The 17,409-nt window shown below is 42.2% G+C and overlaps 1 long non-coding RNA gene across 2 annotated transcripts in view; it reads right to left on the bottom strand.

Annotated features, from left to right (window-relative positions):
* The window catches only part of LOC120919217, a 200,794-nt gene extending 186,472 nt beyond the window's left edge, over nucleotides 1–14,322 (bottom strand). Inside the window, exons 1-2 of one of the 2 annotated variants that reach the window (XR_005744536.1) lie at nucleotides 13,913–14,322; nucleotides 150–258 (exon numbers count right to left, since the gene is read on the bottom strand). This is a non-coding gene — a long non-coding RNA (uncharacterized LOC120919217). The remainder of the gene's footprint in view (nucleotides 1–149; nucleotides 259–13,912) is intronic. The other variant, XR_005744534.1, reaches the window with a different exon arrangement.
* Nucleotides 14,323–17,409: the final 3,087 nt, after the last annotated feature.

Here is a 17,409-nt window from a genome sequence, read left to right as displayed (position 1 = left end):
GAAAGTTAGAGAAATACAACATAATCGATTTGCTAAACACTGATTTTGAAGGCAGAAGAACAAGCTGCTTTATGACCAGAAACTGCACGGATTTGTGAAGACATGACCTGAATAAAAAGAAGGCAAATGTGATATACAGAATATTTTACCTGTTACTTGATTCAGCTGCCGATGTTAGAAAAGCAGTAGAACACTAGACAGAGTACTCTGTCTGTGAGCATCAGGAACATTCTCATCAAACAGTCTTGTGTTCAACACCTGACTGGGTACAAAAATAACAGTTTCCTTAATATTCATCAAGTGTCGAAAAGAGAAAAAAATATGTATTGTATATTTAGGTACTTCTTATATAGATGCCTTATTTAGAGCATACCTTATCCGCTCGCCAACACATTTACAGTAGATTTACTGCAAGCAGGCAGCAGCTGCAGGCACTTTGACGTACTGATACATCGTACAGATCATGTGCACTGGCGCGCCCCTCAGGCCATGCAGCGGCGTGATTCTGTGATCAGTGCCTGGCCACTGTGAGTAGTCGGGGTATTCGTTATGGCTGGTCATAATGGTCACATGATTAGAATGTTCACAAAACATTCATGATTGTTTTGCTTACTATTGTGATGCTGTGATTGGCCCACAGCTAATACATGTATCAGGGCCAATCACAGTGCCCTGTACCATGTGATTAGCTTTAGCCAATCACAGATCACAATACTAATCAATCTGTTATGAATGAAAGCCATTTATGACAGCTAAAACTATTTCTTATAACAGTGATCATCAATGTTATAAGAAATAATAGTGTAAAAAAAAAAAAACCCTGATCACCCCCACCTCAGAGTAGCACAGTGTCACTATGGTGACAAGATGTAAAAAAAGAAAATAGTTAAAAAAAAAAAAAGTAAAAAAATGTCTACACAATTGAATAATAATCTATTTAAATTTTTTTACATACTGTCACCAGTCAGTATCCCTGACCAGTGCCACGCCAGTCATATGATGAGGCTGTACTGCACTTGCGACAATATGTTAAAAGAGTTGTTAAAAAAATATATATATATATATATATATATATATTTTGTTTCTTAATTTTAAAAAAAAACATGACAAAAAATTACAACTTCAAACAACTCGCCATGCCTATGAAATACTGTGCATGGTCTACTTAAAAAATTGCAATTTGGGAGGGTATTTGAACGGTCCTATGATTTTAGAGCCTCCAAAAATTAGGTAGGTCGTCAGTACGTATACATTTTCAGATATACAGTGCCTTGAAAAAGTATTCATACCCCTTGACATTTTCCACATTTAATACATAAATCTATCCTTATTGGGATTTTATGTGATAGATAGACCCATTAACACAAAGTGGCACATAATTGTGAAGTGGAAGAAAAATGATAAATGATTTTCAATTTTTTTTTTACAAATAAATATGTGAAAAGTGTGGCATGCATTTGTATTCAGCCCTCCTGAGTCAATACTTTGTAGAACTACCTTTGGCTGCAATTACAGCTGCAAGTCTTTTTGGGGATGTCTCTACCAGCTTTGCACATCTAGAGAGTGACACTTTTGTCCATTCTTCTTTGCAAAATAGCTCAAGCTCTGTGAGACTGGATGGAGAGCATTTGTGACAAAAAACAATTTTCAAGTCTTGCCACAGATTCTCAATTTGATTTAGGTCTGGACTTTGACTGGGCCATTCTAACACATGAATATGCTTTTATCTAAACCATTCCATTGTAGATCTGGCTGTATGTTTGGGGTTGTTGTCCTACTGGAAGGGAATCTCCTGTCTCAAGTCTTTTGTAGACTCTAAAAAGCCGTGTACACGTGATCGGATTTCTGATGGAATCAAATGGATTGTTTTGTCGGATATCAGATGAAGCTGACTTTCATCAGTCTTGCATACACATTATCAGACTAAATTCCGACCGTGGCAAAAGGTGGTGACGTAAAACACTACGACGAGCTGAAAAAAATTAAGTTCAATGCTTCCGCGCATGCGTCGACTTGATTCTGAGCATGCGTGGATTTTTATCCGATGGAGTTCCACACAGACGATCGGAATTTCCTATCTTTTTTTTATCCATAGGAAAAATTTAAAACAGTTTATTTTTTTACACCGATGGGGCCCACACACGATCGGTTTGTCCGATGAAAACAGTCCATCTGTCTTTTTTTCATCGGACAAACCGATCGTGTGTACACGGCTTAACAGGTTTTCTTCTAAGATTGCCCAGTATTTGGCTCCATCCATCTTCCCATCAACTCTGACCAGCTTCCTGTCCTTGCTGAAGAAAAGCATCCCCACAACATAATGCTGCCACCCCCATGTTTCACGGTGGGGATGGTGTGTTCAGGGTGATGTGCAGTGTTAGTTTTACACCACACATAGCATATTGCTTTTAGGCCAAAAAGTAAAATTTTTGGTCTCATCTGACCAGATCACCTTCTTCCACATGTTTGCTGTGTCTCCCACATGGCTTCTCGCAAGTTGCAAACAAGACTTCTTATGGCTTTCTTTCAACAATGGCTTTCTTCTTGCCACTCTTCCATAAAGGCCAGATTTGTGGAATGCACGACTAATAGTTGTCTTGTGGATAGATTCTCCCACCTGAGCTGTGGATCCCTGCAGCTCCTCCAGAGTTACCATGGGCCTCTTGGCTGCTTCTCTGATTAAAGTGGTTGTAAACCCTTACAGACCACTTTTCCCTACAGATAAGCCTATAATAACACTTAACTGTAGCTACTGTGGATATCTCCTAAACCTGCACGGTTTAGGAGATATCCCCTGTATCAGCATGTGCCAACGTCATCAATCGTGCCATTGTTTCAGTTGATGTGCCGTGTGCCTGGACCACTGCGGGAGCATTACAACCACTCGAATTCTCTACTTGTCTGGCCTGTCAGTTTAGGTGTGTCAGTTTAGGTGGACGCCCATGTCTTGGTAGGTTTTCAGTTGTGCCATACTGTTATTATTTTCGGATGATGGATAGAACAGAGCTCCGTGAGATGTATATATATTTTTTTAACTCAACCCTGCTTTAAACTTTTCCACAATTTTATCCCTGATCTGTCTGGTGTGTTCCTTGGCCTCTGAGATGCACATAGCCAGTGGTGGCGATCCCCGCCGGCCACCCGCGATTGCGGGCACGAGAGCAGGAATGGGGATTTGTGTCAGGGGAGGAAAAACAGATTGTCTGTTTCTGTTAGTAGGAACAATGATATGTCTCCTCCCCCAGTCAGTCCAATCAACTCACAGTTAGAACACACGTAGGGAACATACATTTGACCCATTGATTGTCCCCTAGTGTTAACCCCTTCCCTGCCCGTGACATTTATACAGTAATTAGTGGCTATTCTTAGCTCTAATGGCTGTATAAATATCAATAGTCCCAAAACAAGTGTCAAAAGTGTCCGATCTGTCCCCTGCAATGTCGCAGTTCTGATAAAAATCGGTGATCACCACCATTACTAGTAAAAAAAAAGTAATAATAATAAAAATGCTATACATCTATTCCCTATTTTGAAGACGTTGGATCTTTTGAGCAAACCACTCAATATACACTTATTGTGATTTTTTTAACCAAACATATGTACAGAAGAAGAATACATATTGCCCTAAACGGATGAAGAAATGTGTTTTTTTTTTATTTAGATATTTATTATAGCAAAAACTAAAAAAGATTGTGTTTTTTTTTTCAAAATTCTCGCTCTTCTTTTGTTTATAGCACAAAAAGTAAAAACCGCAGAGGTGATCAAAAACCACCAAAAGGGGTTAAAGCGGCGCAGTGTTGTATCGCAAAAAAAATGGCCTGGTCAGGAAGGGGGTAAATTCTTCCAGGGCTGAAGTGGTTAATTTTAATTTGCATACGGTGTTGCATAACTGAGCAATTGCCAGTAAAAGTAGATCAATGCTAAATAGCAAACAATAGCCTGGCCATGAAGGGGGGATCCAGGTTCACAAAGACTAAGCAAACTGCAGAATTGTCAAGAATAACCTGTCAGGAGCAAAGGCTTCCACCCCACACTAAAAGCGTCTACTGGCTGACAGACAAAGAAAGCAGTGCTAGTTCCAGTGCCAAATGTCAGGGCCAGTACAGTAACAATTCTGACCTTAAAGTGGTTCTAAAGGCAGTAGGTTTAATTAATTAATTTGATGAATTCTATGCATTAGGATGAAAACCCCTTCTTGATCCAGCGATGTTGCGCAAGAGTCTCGGCTGCCTGGGACTCCCCTCCTCATTGGCTGAGACAGCAGCTAGGTGCCATTGGTGAGTGAGCCAATGAGGAGAGAGAGGGGGTGGGGCCGAGTCGCAGCTCCTAGTCTGAATAGACACACAGAGCAGTGGCTCGGGTGCCCCCATAGCAAACTGCAAAAAAACGCCTTCTGACTTAAAGCGGATGTGCCACGGGAAAATAATATTAAAAGCCAGCAGCTACAAATACTGCAGCTGCTGCCTTTTAATATTCGGACACTTACCTGTCCTGGAGTCCAGCGCCGATCGCAGCAGAGGACGACCGATCGCTCGTCTCTCTGCTGCTCCCCCCGCCATCCACGCTGAGGGAACCAGGAAGTGAAGCGCTGCGGCTTCACTGCCCGGTTCCCTACGGCGCATGCGCGAGTCGCGCCGCGCCCGCCGATTGGCTCCCGCTGTGTGCTGGGAGCCGAGTGTTCCCAGCACACAATGGGGGACAGACGGGATGTGACGGAATGCCCGTCTTTTGCCCGTGAATGCTGGGCCGGAAGTGGGTGCAAATACCTGTCTTTAGACAGGTATCTGCACCCCCCTCCCCCCTGAAAGGTGTCAAATGTGACACCGGAGGGGGGGAGGGTTCCGATCAGCGGGACTCCACTTTAGGGTGGAGAACCGCTTTAAGAAGCACTTTAACTTACAATGCAACATGTCACTGTGTTTGTAAAGTATATGTGAACCTTTACCTTGTAAAACAACTCATTCAGTTTAAAATATAAATGAAAGGCAAAACATTTGTTTTATAGTTTTATAAGTTTTTATATGTTTTATAGATATGAAAAAAAAAAATATTTAAAGTTTGCCTGAGGGGCTTAGACAAATGAAGGTGGAGAAACAGCAGAGCACTGATATTCCAAGGGAAGAGCTGTGCAAGACGTGTGTCAGCACAAATCTGATCATTGGAGGACAAGCAGGCTGTGCTCTTAACACAGCCTAAAAAATGACCACACTGAGATGGATGTGTTTCTATACTTAACGTGGTCAGAATACTTTTTAACACAAGTACATAGCACAATAGACACATATCAGGTAGAGCTGCACGATTCTGGATAAGATGAGAATCACATTTTTTTTGCTTGGAATAAAGATCACAATTCTCTCATGATTCTCACGGCGTAACATCATCTTTCAAAAATATTGGGCTAACTTTACTTTTTTTTTATTAATTGAAGTGTATTTTTTCCCCAAAAATTGAGTTGGAAAGACTGCTGAGCAAATACAGTGTAACATAAAATATTGCAATGACCACCATTTTATTCTCTAGGGTCTCTGCTAATATATATATATATATATATTATATATTTAGTCTTTAAGGGGTTAAACCGACCGCATTAAGAGCCCGAAGTTCTTCCCTTTGATCTAAAAGAACTAAAAGATACTTTGTATCTCTTCTCCTCTCTATCTCTCAAGCCATGTACACACGGGCAAGAATCTCGTCAGGAAAACAACGTAGTACAGACTCTTGTTTCAAAAGAACCGCGGTTCTCTTGAAAGTAAAGAACGCGGCGACGTCATCGCGTACGACGAGCATGCGCTCGTCACATTCGATGCCGTCGCTGCCATCTTGCTGCACCCTACCTATGCCTAGGAAGCTACCGCGCATGCGTCGAAAGTCATTTTGAGCATGCGTGGGTTTCCACAGCGACATGGAAGGCCCCGTACAGATGACCGAACATGTCTGCTGAAACTGGTCCACGGACCAGTTTCAGCAGACATGTTCGGTCGTGTGTAGGCCCGAGCGGGCAGGATTCCAGCAAACATTTGCCCGCCGGGCCTTTTCCCAGCGGGCAAATATTTCCGGACTTGTTTTAAAACAGCCCGCTGGAATCCAGTCCCCTCGGACATGTTCGGTCGTCTGTACAGAGCTACCGTACATGTCCGAGCGCCCGCCATCCCTCGCATGCGTCGAATGACTTCGACGCATGCGTGGAAGCATTTAACTGGCAGGGCCGCCCACGTCGCCACGTCATTGTCGCGGCGACGGCGCGGACACGCCCCGCGTATTGTTTACGCGCGGATTTCTGTATGATGGTGAGTACAGCCACCATACAGAAATCCCTGGGCATACATGTACGGTGAAAACGGTCCGGCGGACCGGTTTCATCGTACATGTATGCTCGTCTGTACGCGGCATAAGTAAACACACTCTCGGGTTTCTCAGCAAGAAAACTGCCTAGAATCTCACAACGAGAAAAATAGAGAACTTGTTGATAATTGATAATTCCTGGGCGACAAATAATTAATTCTTCATTACAGAAAAAATAAAAAATCATACCAAAATGTAACAAACTTTATTTTACAGAAACAATAATAAAAAAAATAAAAAAAATGTAAAAAAGCTGTCCTGCAAAGATGAGACAAAAAACTCAATAAAACAAAATGCAGTCATTTTTTATGCTTGACACCAAAATAAAGGTTTAGCAAAGTCAGCACATGCAAAATAGGCAATAGGTAATTTTAAAGCTCAGCTCATATTGCCAGTGCAACAATGTTTATGATGAGCTTTCATGAGGAATAGGCTGTGTAATAGTCTACATAGAAATGTTTTACCAATGTGCTCAGCTATAAGGATTATTGCACACACTGAAAGCCATGGAATAAGCAAAAAGCTCATGGTTATTGAAAACATAGATTCATTATAACCCTGATAAAAGCTGCAGCTAAATGTATGCCAGTCGCCAGAGACGTGCAGCGAGGTCAGTGGCCGGTGAGGCACTGCCTAGTATCAGAGCCAGATACGTTAGAGCGAGAGCAATAATTCTAGCACTAGACCTCATCTGTTATTCTAATGCCTTGTACACACGATCGGAATTTCCGATGGAAAAAGTCGGAAGGAATTTTTTCATCGGATATTCCAAAAGTGTGTGTGCCTCATCAGAGTTTTTCCATCGGAAATTCCGACGGACTTAGAAAGAGAACATGTTCTCTTTTTTTTTCGATGAATTTGCAATGAAATTCCGGAAATTCCGTTCGTCTGTATGGAACTCCGACGGAGAAAAAAACACACATGCTCAGAATCAAGTCAACGCATGCTTGGAAGCATTGAACTTAATTTTTGTCGGCTTGTTGTAGTGTTGCACGTCACCGAGTTTTGTACAGTCGGAATTTGGTGTGACAGTGTGTATGCAAGACAGCCTGAACGGAATTCCGTCAGAAAAATTCCTTCGGAGTTTATCCCAACAGAAATTCCGATCGTGTGTACGGGGCATAAGGCTGCATTCACACCTAAGCGTATTTTTTTAGGCAGAAAGTCACACGTTTTTATTGCGATTTTGTACAGGTCAAAAGGGTAAAAAGCAGAACAGCGCCTGTAATATGCCTTAAAACAAGCTCATGTACTTCTTTAAGCTTCAGGCATTTTGCTTCAGGCCCCTGGAAGAAGTCATTATTGTGACGAAACGGCGTAGGGAGGAGCGACGTGCTGACGTCACCACGATTCGTACCACGCTGTCTACCCGGAAGGACGAGCGGACAGTAGAGCCGGCCGGCTATTATCGATACACGCACTTTTTTATCTGCATACTTGTAAGTGCACTACTTTTTATTATTAAAACCTTTCTCAACGGTATTACGCTATATTAGTGTTTCTTTCCTCTGGGTTATACTTATGGAGAGAGTTGGGTCTGATGTAGAGGATTGGTGAGATTGGAGAGAGACTGACAGCATTTCCCGGATCCCTTAAATTAGTGGTCATCAACCCTGTCCTCAGGGCCCACTAACAGGCCAGGTTTGCAAGATAACTGAAATACATCACAGGTGATATCATTTGCTGCTCAGTGATTGCAGTATTCTAGTCTGCATCTCCCCAAGGTAATACAGAAAACCTGGCCTGTTAGTGGGCCCTGAGGACAGGGTTGATGACCACTGCCTTAAATGGCTCATATGTTTATATGCCTGACTAACTTCTTGCTCTGGTAAGCAGTTAGATTATAAGTGGTGGAGGATTCTGTCATCTGCTATACAGATTCACAATATCATCTGGACATCTTTAATCACCCATTCGGAGAACGTTCTGTCACTCATTTGAACTTTTCTGATACATCCTTTCATGAACTTTTGCACATAATTTTTTCACTTAATTCATTTATTACACTGGTGTTTTGTGTGCATCACTTATAAGCATAATTGATATTTATGCTGATTCTTGTTACAGCGCAGCTTTACCTTTTTCTGTTTATTATTTATGTTTATCTGACATATAAGCTGCAGTAGTATTTTTATTATTTTTTATTTTTATTTTATTTTATTTTAGTTTTGTATAGTTTCAGCACTATTCACTTGTCCTTGGACCTGTGCAGTATTTTTTTTGTATACATTTTGCTTCAGGTGACAAAGTGCTCAGATGTAAACAGGTGCCATTGAAATGAATGAGATTTTGGTTGTTGGGCATTTTTCGGGTGTTCCTTCTGGTGATTTACGAGCTGAAAACGCTCAGGTGTAAATGCAGCCTAAACATGTAACCTGTAAAAAAAAATTGGAGATTTTTAAGTGCCAAAGTTTGGCGCCATTCCACGAGTGTGTGCAATTTTAAAGCATAACATGTTAACCACTTATGGACCGCCTAACGCGGATATATGTCGGCAGAATGGCACGGCTGGGCACAGGCACGTACAGGTACGTTGCCCTTTATAAAAATACCAAAGCTAGCCCATATGATGTTACGCCAAGTAAATTGACACTTAACCACTTCAGCCCCGGACCATTATGCAGGTTAAGGACCTGGCCCCTTTTTGCGATTCGGCACTGCGTCACTTTAACTGGAAATTGCGCGGTTGTGCAACGTGGCTCCCAAACACAATTGGCGTCCTTTTTTTCCCACAAATAGAGCTTTCTTTTGGTGGTATTTGATCACCTCTGCGGTTTTTATTTTTTTGCGCTATAAACAAAAATAGAGCGACAACTTTAAAAAAAAAGGAATTTTTTTTTTTTAACTCACCTAAACCTATTTACCGATAGACCAAAAACTAGGTGGGTGGTAGTAAAGGAACAGATAAAACTATAAGCCACCTCAATGTTCATTAGAAGAGGTGCTATGCTATTCAGTGGGGTTTATTTACTAAAGGCAAAAGGAACGTTTACTTTGCAACTGCAGTTGCACTCTGCAAGGGAATTTGCCCCAGAGCTTAGTAAATGAGGTCAAGCACTGCTGACTTCCATCGCCCAATCATGTGCAAGCAACAATGCTGTTTTTTTTCCCCTCTTTGTATGTGATTGGGTATTCTTTGCAAAGTGAAGTTTTAACTTATTTACTAAGCTCTGGGGCAAATTCCTTTACAGAGTACAGCTGCACCTGCCAAGTGAACTGTCTGTTTGCCTTAATAAATCAATCTCTAAATGTCTCTTACTTGTTTCCTTCTCCAGTACTCTAGCTTCTGCTCTCTATTTACGAGTCATTTCCTGCTGGCAAAGAATCCAGGAAAAGTCAGGCCTCGTACACACGACAGTTTTCCTCTGCAAAATCCATCAAGAAAAATGTCGGCAGAGCATTTTTGCAGTGAAAAACGGTCGTGTGTATGTTTTTCGTCGAGAAAACCGTTGTGTATCTCGACGAGAAAAAAAAAGAGCTCTCTTTTTTCTCATCGGGAGTCTCAATTTTCTCGTCGTGTTTCTCGTCGGGCTGGTTTACGACGAGAAACACGTTTGTGTGTATGCTTAGAAACCCGCGCATGCTCAGAATAAAGTATGAGACGGGAGGGCACCTTCGGTAAAAGTAGCGTTCGTAATGGAGATAGCACATTCGTCACGCTGTAACAGACTGAAAAGCGCGAATCGTCTCTCACCAAACTTTTACTTTAACATGCAGTAACATGAGATTAGCAAAAGCAGCCCCAAGGGTGGCACCAGTGGAATCAAACTTCCCCTTTACAGTGCCGTTGTACGTCACCGCGTTTGAGAACAATGAGATTTTGTCTTGACAGTGTGTATGCAAGGAAAGCTTGCCAAGATTCTCGTCAAGCCTGACAAGAACCTCATCGAGGAAAACAATGTTTCTTTTACGACGAGATTCTCGGTCGTGTGTACGAGGCCTAATAAGAAATACTTGAAGCAGGACTTTTAGGCCTCGTACACACGACGAGATTCTTGTCAGGCTTTCCTTCATATTTCACGTCTGAGGTTTACAACCACTCTAATGCATAGCTCCCAATTGTCCCTGATTTCGAGGGCTTTCCCTAATTTGGAGCAAAGTCCCTCTGTCCCTCTTTCCTCCTCATTTGTCCCTCATTTTGGTCTGATCTATATAGATGTATATAAAATGCACTATGTACCCTTCAAAAAGTGTTTCCCAGTGCTAAACCTTTCATCCAAATCCTAAATTGCTGCATTTGTAAATTTGAAAAGCCAATATAAAGAAATAGTAAAAAAAAAAAACCACTCAATTCTCCTTTAAGGGGGCATGGCAGGGGGCGTTTCCTATGTTTTCATACTTCTGCTAGTAGGTGTCCCTCATTTCCATCTCAAAAAGTTGGGAGGTATGCAAATAATCCATTTAATATGTATCAGATCATTTAGGTTCTTGCACTACATAGTCATAGCTCCCAGCTGTCGCGGATTTCGAGGGACTGTCCCGGATTTGGAGCAATGTCCCTCTGTCCCTCATTCCTCCTCATTTTGGTCAGATCCATATAGTTGTATATAAAATGCACTTTTATATACAACTATATGGTCCTCATTTGGTCCCTCATTCCTCCTCATTTTACTAACCTGGCCGCTTATTATTCTAAGTAGGAAACCTTCATTTTGTTTGCAAATATAAAAGATTCTAACTACCAGCAAGAATGAGTCCTTACATTTAAATAGCACCTGTCATTTCAGATCCATCATAGCAGTGCCTGTTAGTGGGCATCCACTCACCTGCTGATGCCACGTTCCTCATCTTGTTGTGTAAATGCCTCATCACCAGAAGTCCCATTAGACCCTTTTCACACTGGGGTGCATTTCAGGCAATTTAGCTCTAAAAATAGCGCCTCTCAAGCCACCCCAGTGTGAAAGCCTGAGTGTTTTCACGCTGGGGCGGTGCTCTTGCAGGGTGGGAAAAAAAGTCATGCAAGCAGCATCTTTAGCGCGGTGGGGGAGCGGTGTATACCGCCCCTGCCCATTGAAATTAATGGGCAGGGCTGCCGAATGTGCCTACAAAGAGATTCGACAACGCTGCAACACAGGCGCTATTAACCCTTTCCACGGCCGCTAGCGCCCAAAAAGTATAACTATAACAGCGGTAAAGCTCCGCTAAAACTAGTGGTGCTTTACTGCCAATGCTGGCACTGCTTCAGTGTGAAATGGGTCTTAAAGTGAATGGGACTGTTGGTGAGTCAACAGCGGGTCAGAGGAGGAGCCACTCATGACAGAAATGACAGTTGCTCTTTAAAAATTATGATTTAAATCAAGCCTTTTTACTAGTGACTTAAATCATGATTTGTTAAACCCACAAGTGCTTTTTTTTTTTGCGATATCAGAACCGATTCAATCATACAGATTGTAGTGTACATAGACTAGCAAAACAATGGGATAAAGGAATATTCCTGAACTTTATCTCATGGTTACTGTGAAATTGTGTGAATGTATCAAAGTGCATGTTAGCTCAGCTTGCAGAGCTTGGATTCATAAAATGTAAATATTGCAGAATATACAGCCTCATGCTACATGCACAATGGCACAGCTGCGCAAATGGACGTACATGTTTGGCCCCTTTAAATCATGGCTTAGTGGGGGCGCCCACCCCCTGCTCCGTGACCATGCCCACGGGACCCGCGGACTCGATGCCCGCTGGTGTCCCGCAATCCTGTCACGGAGTTGCAGAACAAGGAAATGCCTATGTAAACAAGGTATTTCCCTGTTCTGGCTAGTGACGTGACTAGGATCTACTGCTCCCTGTCATCAGGAGCAGTGATCTCTGTCATGTCAGTGGTAGCCCATCCCCCCCACAGTTGGAATCACTCCCAAGGACACACTTAACCCCTTGATCGCCCCCTAGTGTTTAACCCTTTCCCTGCCAGTGTCATTTACACAGTAATCAGTGCATTTTTATAGAACTGATCACTGTATAAATGACAATGGTCCCAAAATAGTGCCAAAAGTGTCCCCCATAATGTCGCAGTCACGATAAAAATCGCAGATCACCGCCATTACTAATAAAAAACAATTAATAAAAACAATTCTATAAATCTATCCCCTATTTGGTAGACGCTCTAACTTTTGTGCAAAAATATGTAGAAGAATACATATCGGCCTAAACTGAGAAAGAAATTCATTTTTTTTATATATTTTTGGGGGATATTTAGTATAGCAAAAAGTAAAAAAATGTTGTTTTGTTTTCTAAGTTGTGGCTTTTTTTTGTTTATAGTGCAAAAAATTTAAACTGCAGAGGTGATCAAATACCACCAAAAGAAAGCTCTATTAGTGCGAAAAAAAGGATGTCAATTTTGCTTGGGTGCAACGTCGCACGACTGCGCAATTGACAGTTAAAACGACGCAGTGCCGAATCGCAAAAAGTGCTCTGGTCAGGAAGGTGGTAAATTCTTCCGGGGCTGAAGTGGTTAATGTAACTTAAATAGAAAGCTATCTTTAGATAGATTTTTACTCCAAAGGCATTTTATTAAAATAAATGTTATAGAAATCCAAAAAATAGATTTAAATAAAAAAAAAATGATTTAAATAAAAAAAAATCTAATTTTTTTGATTATTTAAAAAAACAAAAAACATTGATTTATATCCACACTGGTTGGATATAATCTACAATCTACAACCAGTAATGCAATCAGGGGCGGACTGACAACTCATGGGGCCCCCGGGCAATAGAATATTATGGGGCCCCTGGGCTTACAGATGGCCACCACGCCAGGAGGCAGTGCAGAGGCGGGGCAGCTAAAATCTCAGGATTTTCACATTAAAAGCATGTCGGTTTCGGACATATCAGGGACAGATGTAAAAAAAAACACAGATTTTTACATACTGTCCCTGGTTTTACTGAGCCTGGCAACCCTGATGGGGCCCCCTAGTGGCATGGGGCCCTCGGGCAGTGCCCGAGTGACTCAATGGTCAGTCCGCCCCTGAATGCAATGTTCTACCATTTATTGGGAAGCAGAGAATTGCATAGCAAAGAATAGCAGGCAGCACATTTTGGTTTCTAAGATACACAACTGTATTAACCCATACATAATGTCATTCTGGAAAAAATTAAGCATGACTTAAGAATGACTCCAGTAGTCATGCTTCATGTTAATGCTGAATTGGATTAGGAATAGACACAAGGGAACTAATTACTTTAAGAAAAGTCTCCTAAACCATTATTTTGGAATAAACACAGAATAAAAACAGATGGAACAATAACCATAATTTCACATTCAGGCCTTTATGAATATAGAGATATAAAATGTCACAATGTCGGTATTATGCAGCCTCCCTAGTGGCACTGCACCTCTAAAAACTGGTAAGGCTGATAAGCTCACACCTTCCACATTTCCCCTATAGATGGCACTGTTGCCTTTCAAGCCAGTTAGCAGGGTGGGCTTGGCACAGGATGCAGAGACATTTTAATTGGAATACATACATACACACAATGAATAAATATTATAATTCCTCTCCACCGAACAGCAACATCAATATTACAATGCGTTTAATGCTTGGATGTCATTGCCCAGAATAGTCTCACTCACCTTTCATGGCGGAGATCACACATACATTTATGGATTGCTTTACCAAAGAATAATAAAAAAAAAAGAGACAAGATTAAAATTTCACCAAGTTATAAATCTCCCTTATTTGAGCTCTTTGAAAGCCAGTCAATGATATCTTCAAATAAACATTCTGTAGAGTGCAGGGCAACACGCCAGCAAGGTAGCAGCATCCTGCAGATCTGTACTCATCATCTCTGAAAACTGTTCCTTATTTTGGTGAATTGTCCAGAGTACAGTATGTCATGTCAGATGCTGCAGGAACACTACAGGCAGACAAACAGTTTTGCAGATATTAAAGGAAAAGCTTTAGGACACAAATCATCAGCACAAAGTCAGGGACTAGACACTAGCAGACGTTTATTCTGTAAAGCAAAAGGCAATGAGCAGCAACCCACAGAAACCAATCAGAATCAATCATTCAGTGAACTAACGTTGAGTCAACCTAACATTAACACTTCCATTCCCGCTTTTTTTTACCCCCTTACTGCCCAGGCCCGTTTTGAGCTTTCAGCGCTGTCTAACTTTGAATGACAATTGCGTTGCCCTGCAACACTACACCCAAGATACATTTGTATCCATTTTTTGAGACAGATCAAGCTTTCTTTTGGTGGTATTTAATCACCACTGGGTTTTTTATTTTTTGCTAAACAAATTAAAGACTGAAAAACAAATGAAAAAAGTTTTTCTTCATTTTCTGTTATCGAACTTAGTAAGTAATTTTCTTCCTTCACTGCACTGATGAGGCGGCACTAATATGCAGCACTGATAGGCAGTCTTTATGAGCACTGATAGGCAGCACTGATGTGCACCAATAGGTGATACTGATGGGCAGCACTGATGAGGAAGCTCTGACAGGCATCACTGATGGACATCACTGGTAAGCACTACTGGTGGGCACTGGCAAGCATCACTGATGGGGCTGCACTGATAATCACTGCATTGATTATCAGCACAGATTCCCCCTGTCAGGAAAGCCACTTATCAGTTCTCCTCTACTCACGCACTGTCAGCGGAGGAATGTCAATAACCGACACTTCCTATTTACACTGTGATCAGCTGTGATTAGACACAGCTGATCACATGGTAAAGAGCCTACGTCATAGGCTCTTTAATGTGAGATGCGGTGTGTCCAAGCAACACAATACACCACCGATCGGCGCGCTGCATGCCCCAGGGGCGCGCACAAGCGGCATGTTGTGCAGGACGTTATATGACATCACATATGACGTCACAACAATTAACCACTTAAGGACCGTCTCCTGCACATATATGTCGGCAGAATGGCACAGCTGGGCACATGTACGTCCTGTACTAGTACCCAGCCGTGGGTCGCGGGCGCGCGCCCGCGACCCGGTCTGAAGCTCTGTGATCCCGCGATCGGTCCCCGGAGCTGAAGAATGGGGAGAGCCGTGTGTAAACACGGCTTCCCCGTTCTTCACTGTGGCGGCTGCATCGATCGTGTGTTCCCTTTTATAGGGGGACACGATCGATGACGTCACACCTACATCCACACCCCCCTACAGTTGTAAACACACTTCAGGGAACACATAACCCCATCAGCGCCCCCTTGTGGTTAACTCCCAAACTGCAACTGTCATTTTTCACAATACAGTAAACAATGCAATTTAACCACTTACCCCCCGGACCATATTGCTGCCCAAAGACCAGAGTACTTTTTGCGATTCGGGACTCTGTCGCTTTAACAGACAATTGCGCGGTCGTGCGACGTGGCTCCCAAACAAAATTGGCGTCCTTTTTTTCCCACAAATAGAGCTTTCTTTTTGTGGTATTTGATCACCTCTGCGGTTTTTAGTTTTTGCGCTATAAACAAAAATAGAGCGACAATTTTGAAAAAAATGAATATTTTTTACATTTTGCTGTAATAAATATCCCCCAAAAATATATAAAAAAAACATTTTTTTTCCTCAGTTTAGGCCGATACGTTTTCTTCTACATATTTTTCGTAAGAAAAAAATCGCATAAGCGTTTATTGATTGGTTTGCGGCTTTGCGCAAAAGTTATAGCGTTTACAAAGTAGGGGGTAGTTTTATGTCATTTTTATTATATTTTTTTTACTAGTAATGGCGGCGATCAGCGGTTTTTTTTTCGGTACTGCGACATTATGGCGGACACTTCGGACACTTTTGACACATTTTTGGGACCATTGGCATTTTTATAGCGATCAGTGCTATAAAAATGCATTTGATTACTATAAAAATGCCACTGGCAGTGAAGGGGTTAACACTAGGGGGCGGGGAAGGGGTTAAGTATGCCTGGGTGTGTTCTTACTGTGGGGGGGGGGGGGGGCCTCACTAGGGGAAACACTGATCCACGGTTCATACATTGTATGAACCGAAGATCAGCATTTCCCCTGCTGACAGGACCGAGAGCTGTGTGTTTACACACACAGCTCCCGGTCCCCGCTCTGTAACGAGCGATCGCGTGTGCCCGGCAGCGATCGCGCCCGCCAGGCACACGCACGGGAGTCGGGGGCGAGCGGGGGGCGCACGCGCGCCCCTAGTGGCGGCTGGGAGAGAGGACGTCATATTACGTGCTCTCGCCCAGCAGAGCCACCTTGTGGACGTATTTCGACGGTGCGCCGTCGGCAAGTGGTTAAATGCATTTTTTTTAAATGCATTTTGAAAATGACAATGGTCCCAAAAATGTGTCAAAATTGTCCGCCATAATGTCGCAGTCACGAAAAAAATAAAAATAAAAATGCAATAAAACTATCCCCTATTTTGTAAACGCTATAAATTTTGCGCAAACCAACCGATAAACGCTTTTTGCAATTTTTTTTACCAAAAATAGGTAGAAGAATACTTATCGGCCTAAACTGAGTAAAAAAAAAAAAATGTTTTTATATATTTTTGGGGGATATTTATTATAGCAAAAAGTAATTTTTTTGTTTATAGCGCAAAAAATAAAAACCGCAGAGGTGATCAAATACCACCAAAAGAAAGCTCTATTTGTGGGAAAAAAGGACGCCAATTTTGTTCGGGAGCCACGTCGCACGACCGTGCAATTGTCAGTTAAAGTGAAGCAGTGCCGAATCGCAAAAAGGGGCAAGGTCCTTTAGCTGCATTTTGGTCCGGGTCTTAAGTGGTTAAAGCACTGCCCCGCCATTGTTTTACTATAGGCCAGGCTGGATGTGGTTAATAAGAATAGCACACTTACTGAAGACCTCAGTTTCCAGGCCACTCGTCTAGGCCTCAGGTTTTCCAGGAAGCCTGAGCGATGTCACCTGTGCCTAAGCTAAATGCAGAACCTGGGCTGTGGTAAGTATCCTAATATGGCTACAGCTAATGTTTTTTAGGTGCCACCAGTATCACTTCCTGCAGTCTTCCGGGTAACCTGAGGATCCCAAATATCTTAAGAATGTGCTTCTGTAATGCCTAGTGAAGTCGCCTAGACCTGTCTTTTACTAATTATATATATATTTTAGTTAGCAATTAAATTGGGTGGGTGGGGGTGAA

This window comes from Rana temporaria, chromosome 12 (genome assembly GCF_905171775.1).
Source record: "Rana temporaria chromosome 12, aRanTem1.1, whole genome shotgun sequence".
In the NCBI taxonomy this organism is placed as follows: domain Eukaryota; kingdom Metazoa; phylum Chordata; class Amphibia; order Anura; family Ranidae; genus Rana; species Rana temporaria.
This window is presented reverse-complemented; position numbering and strand designations above follow the sequence as displayed.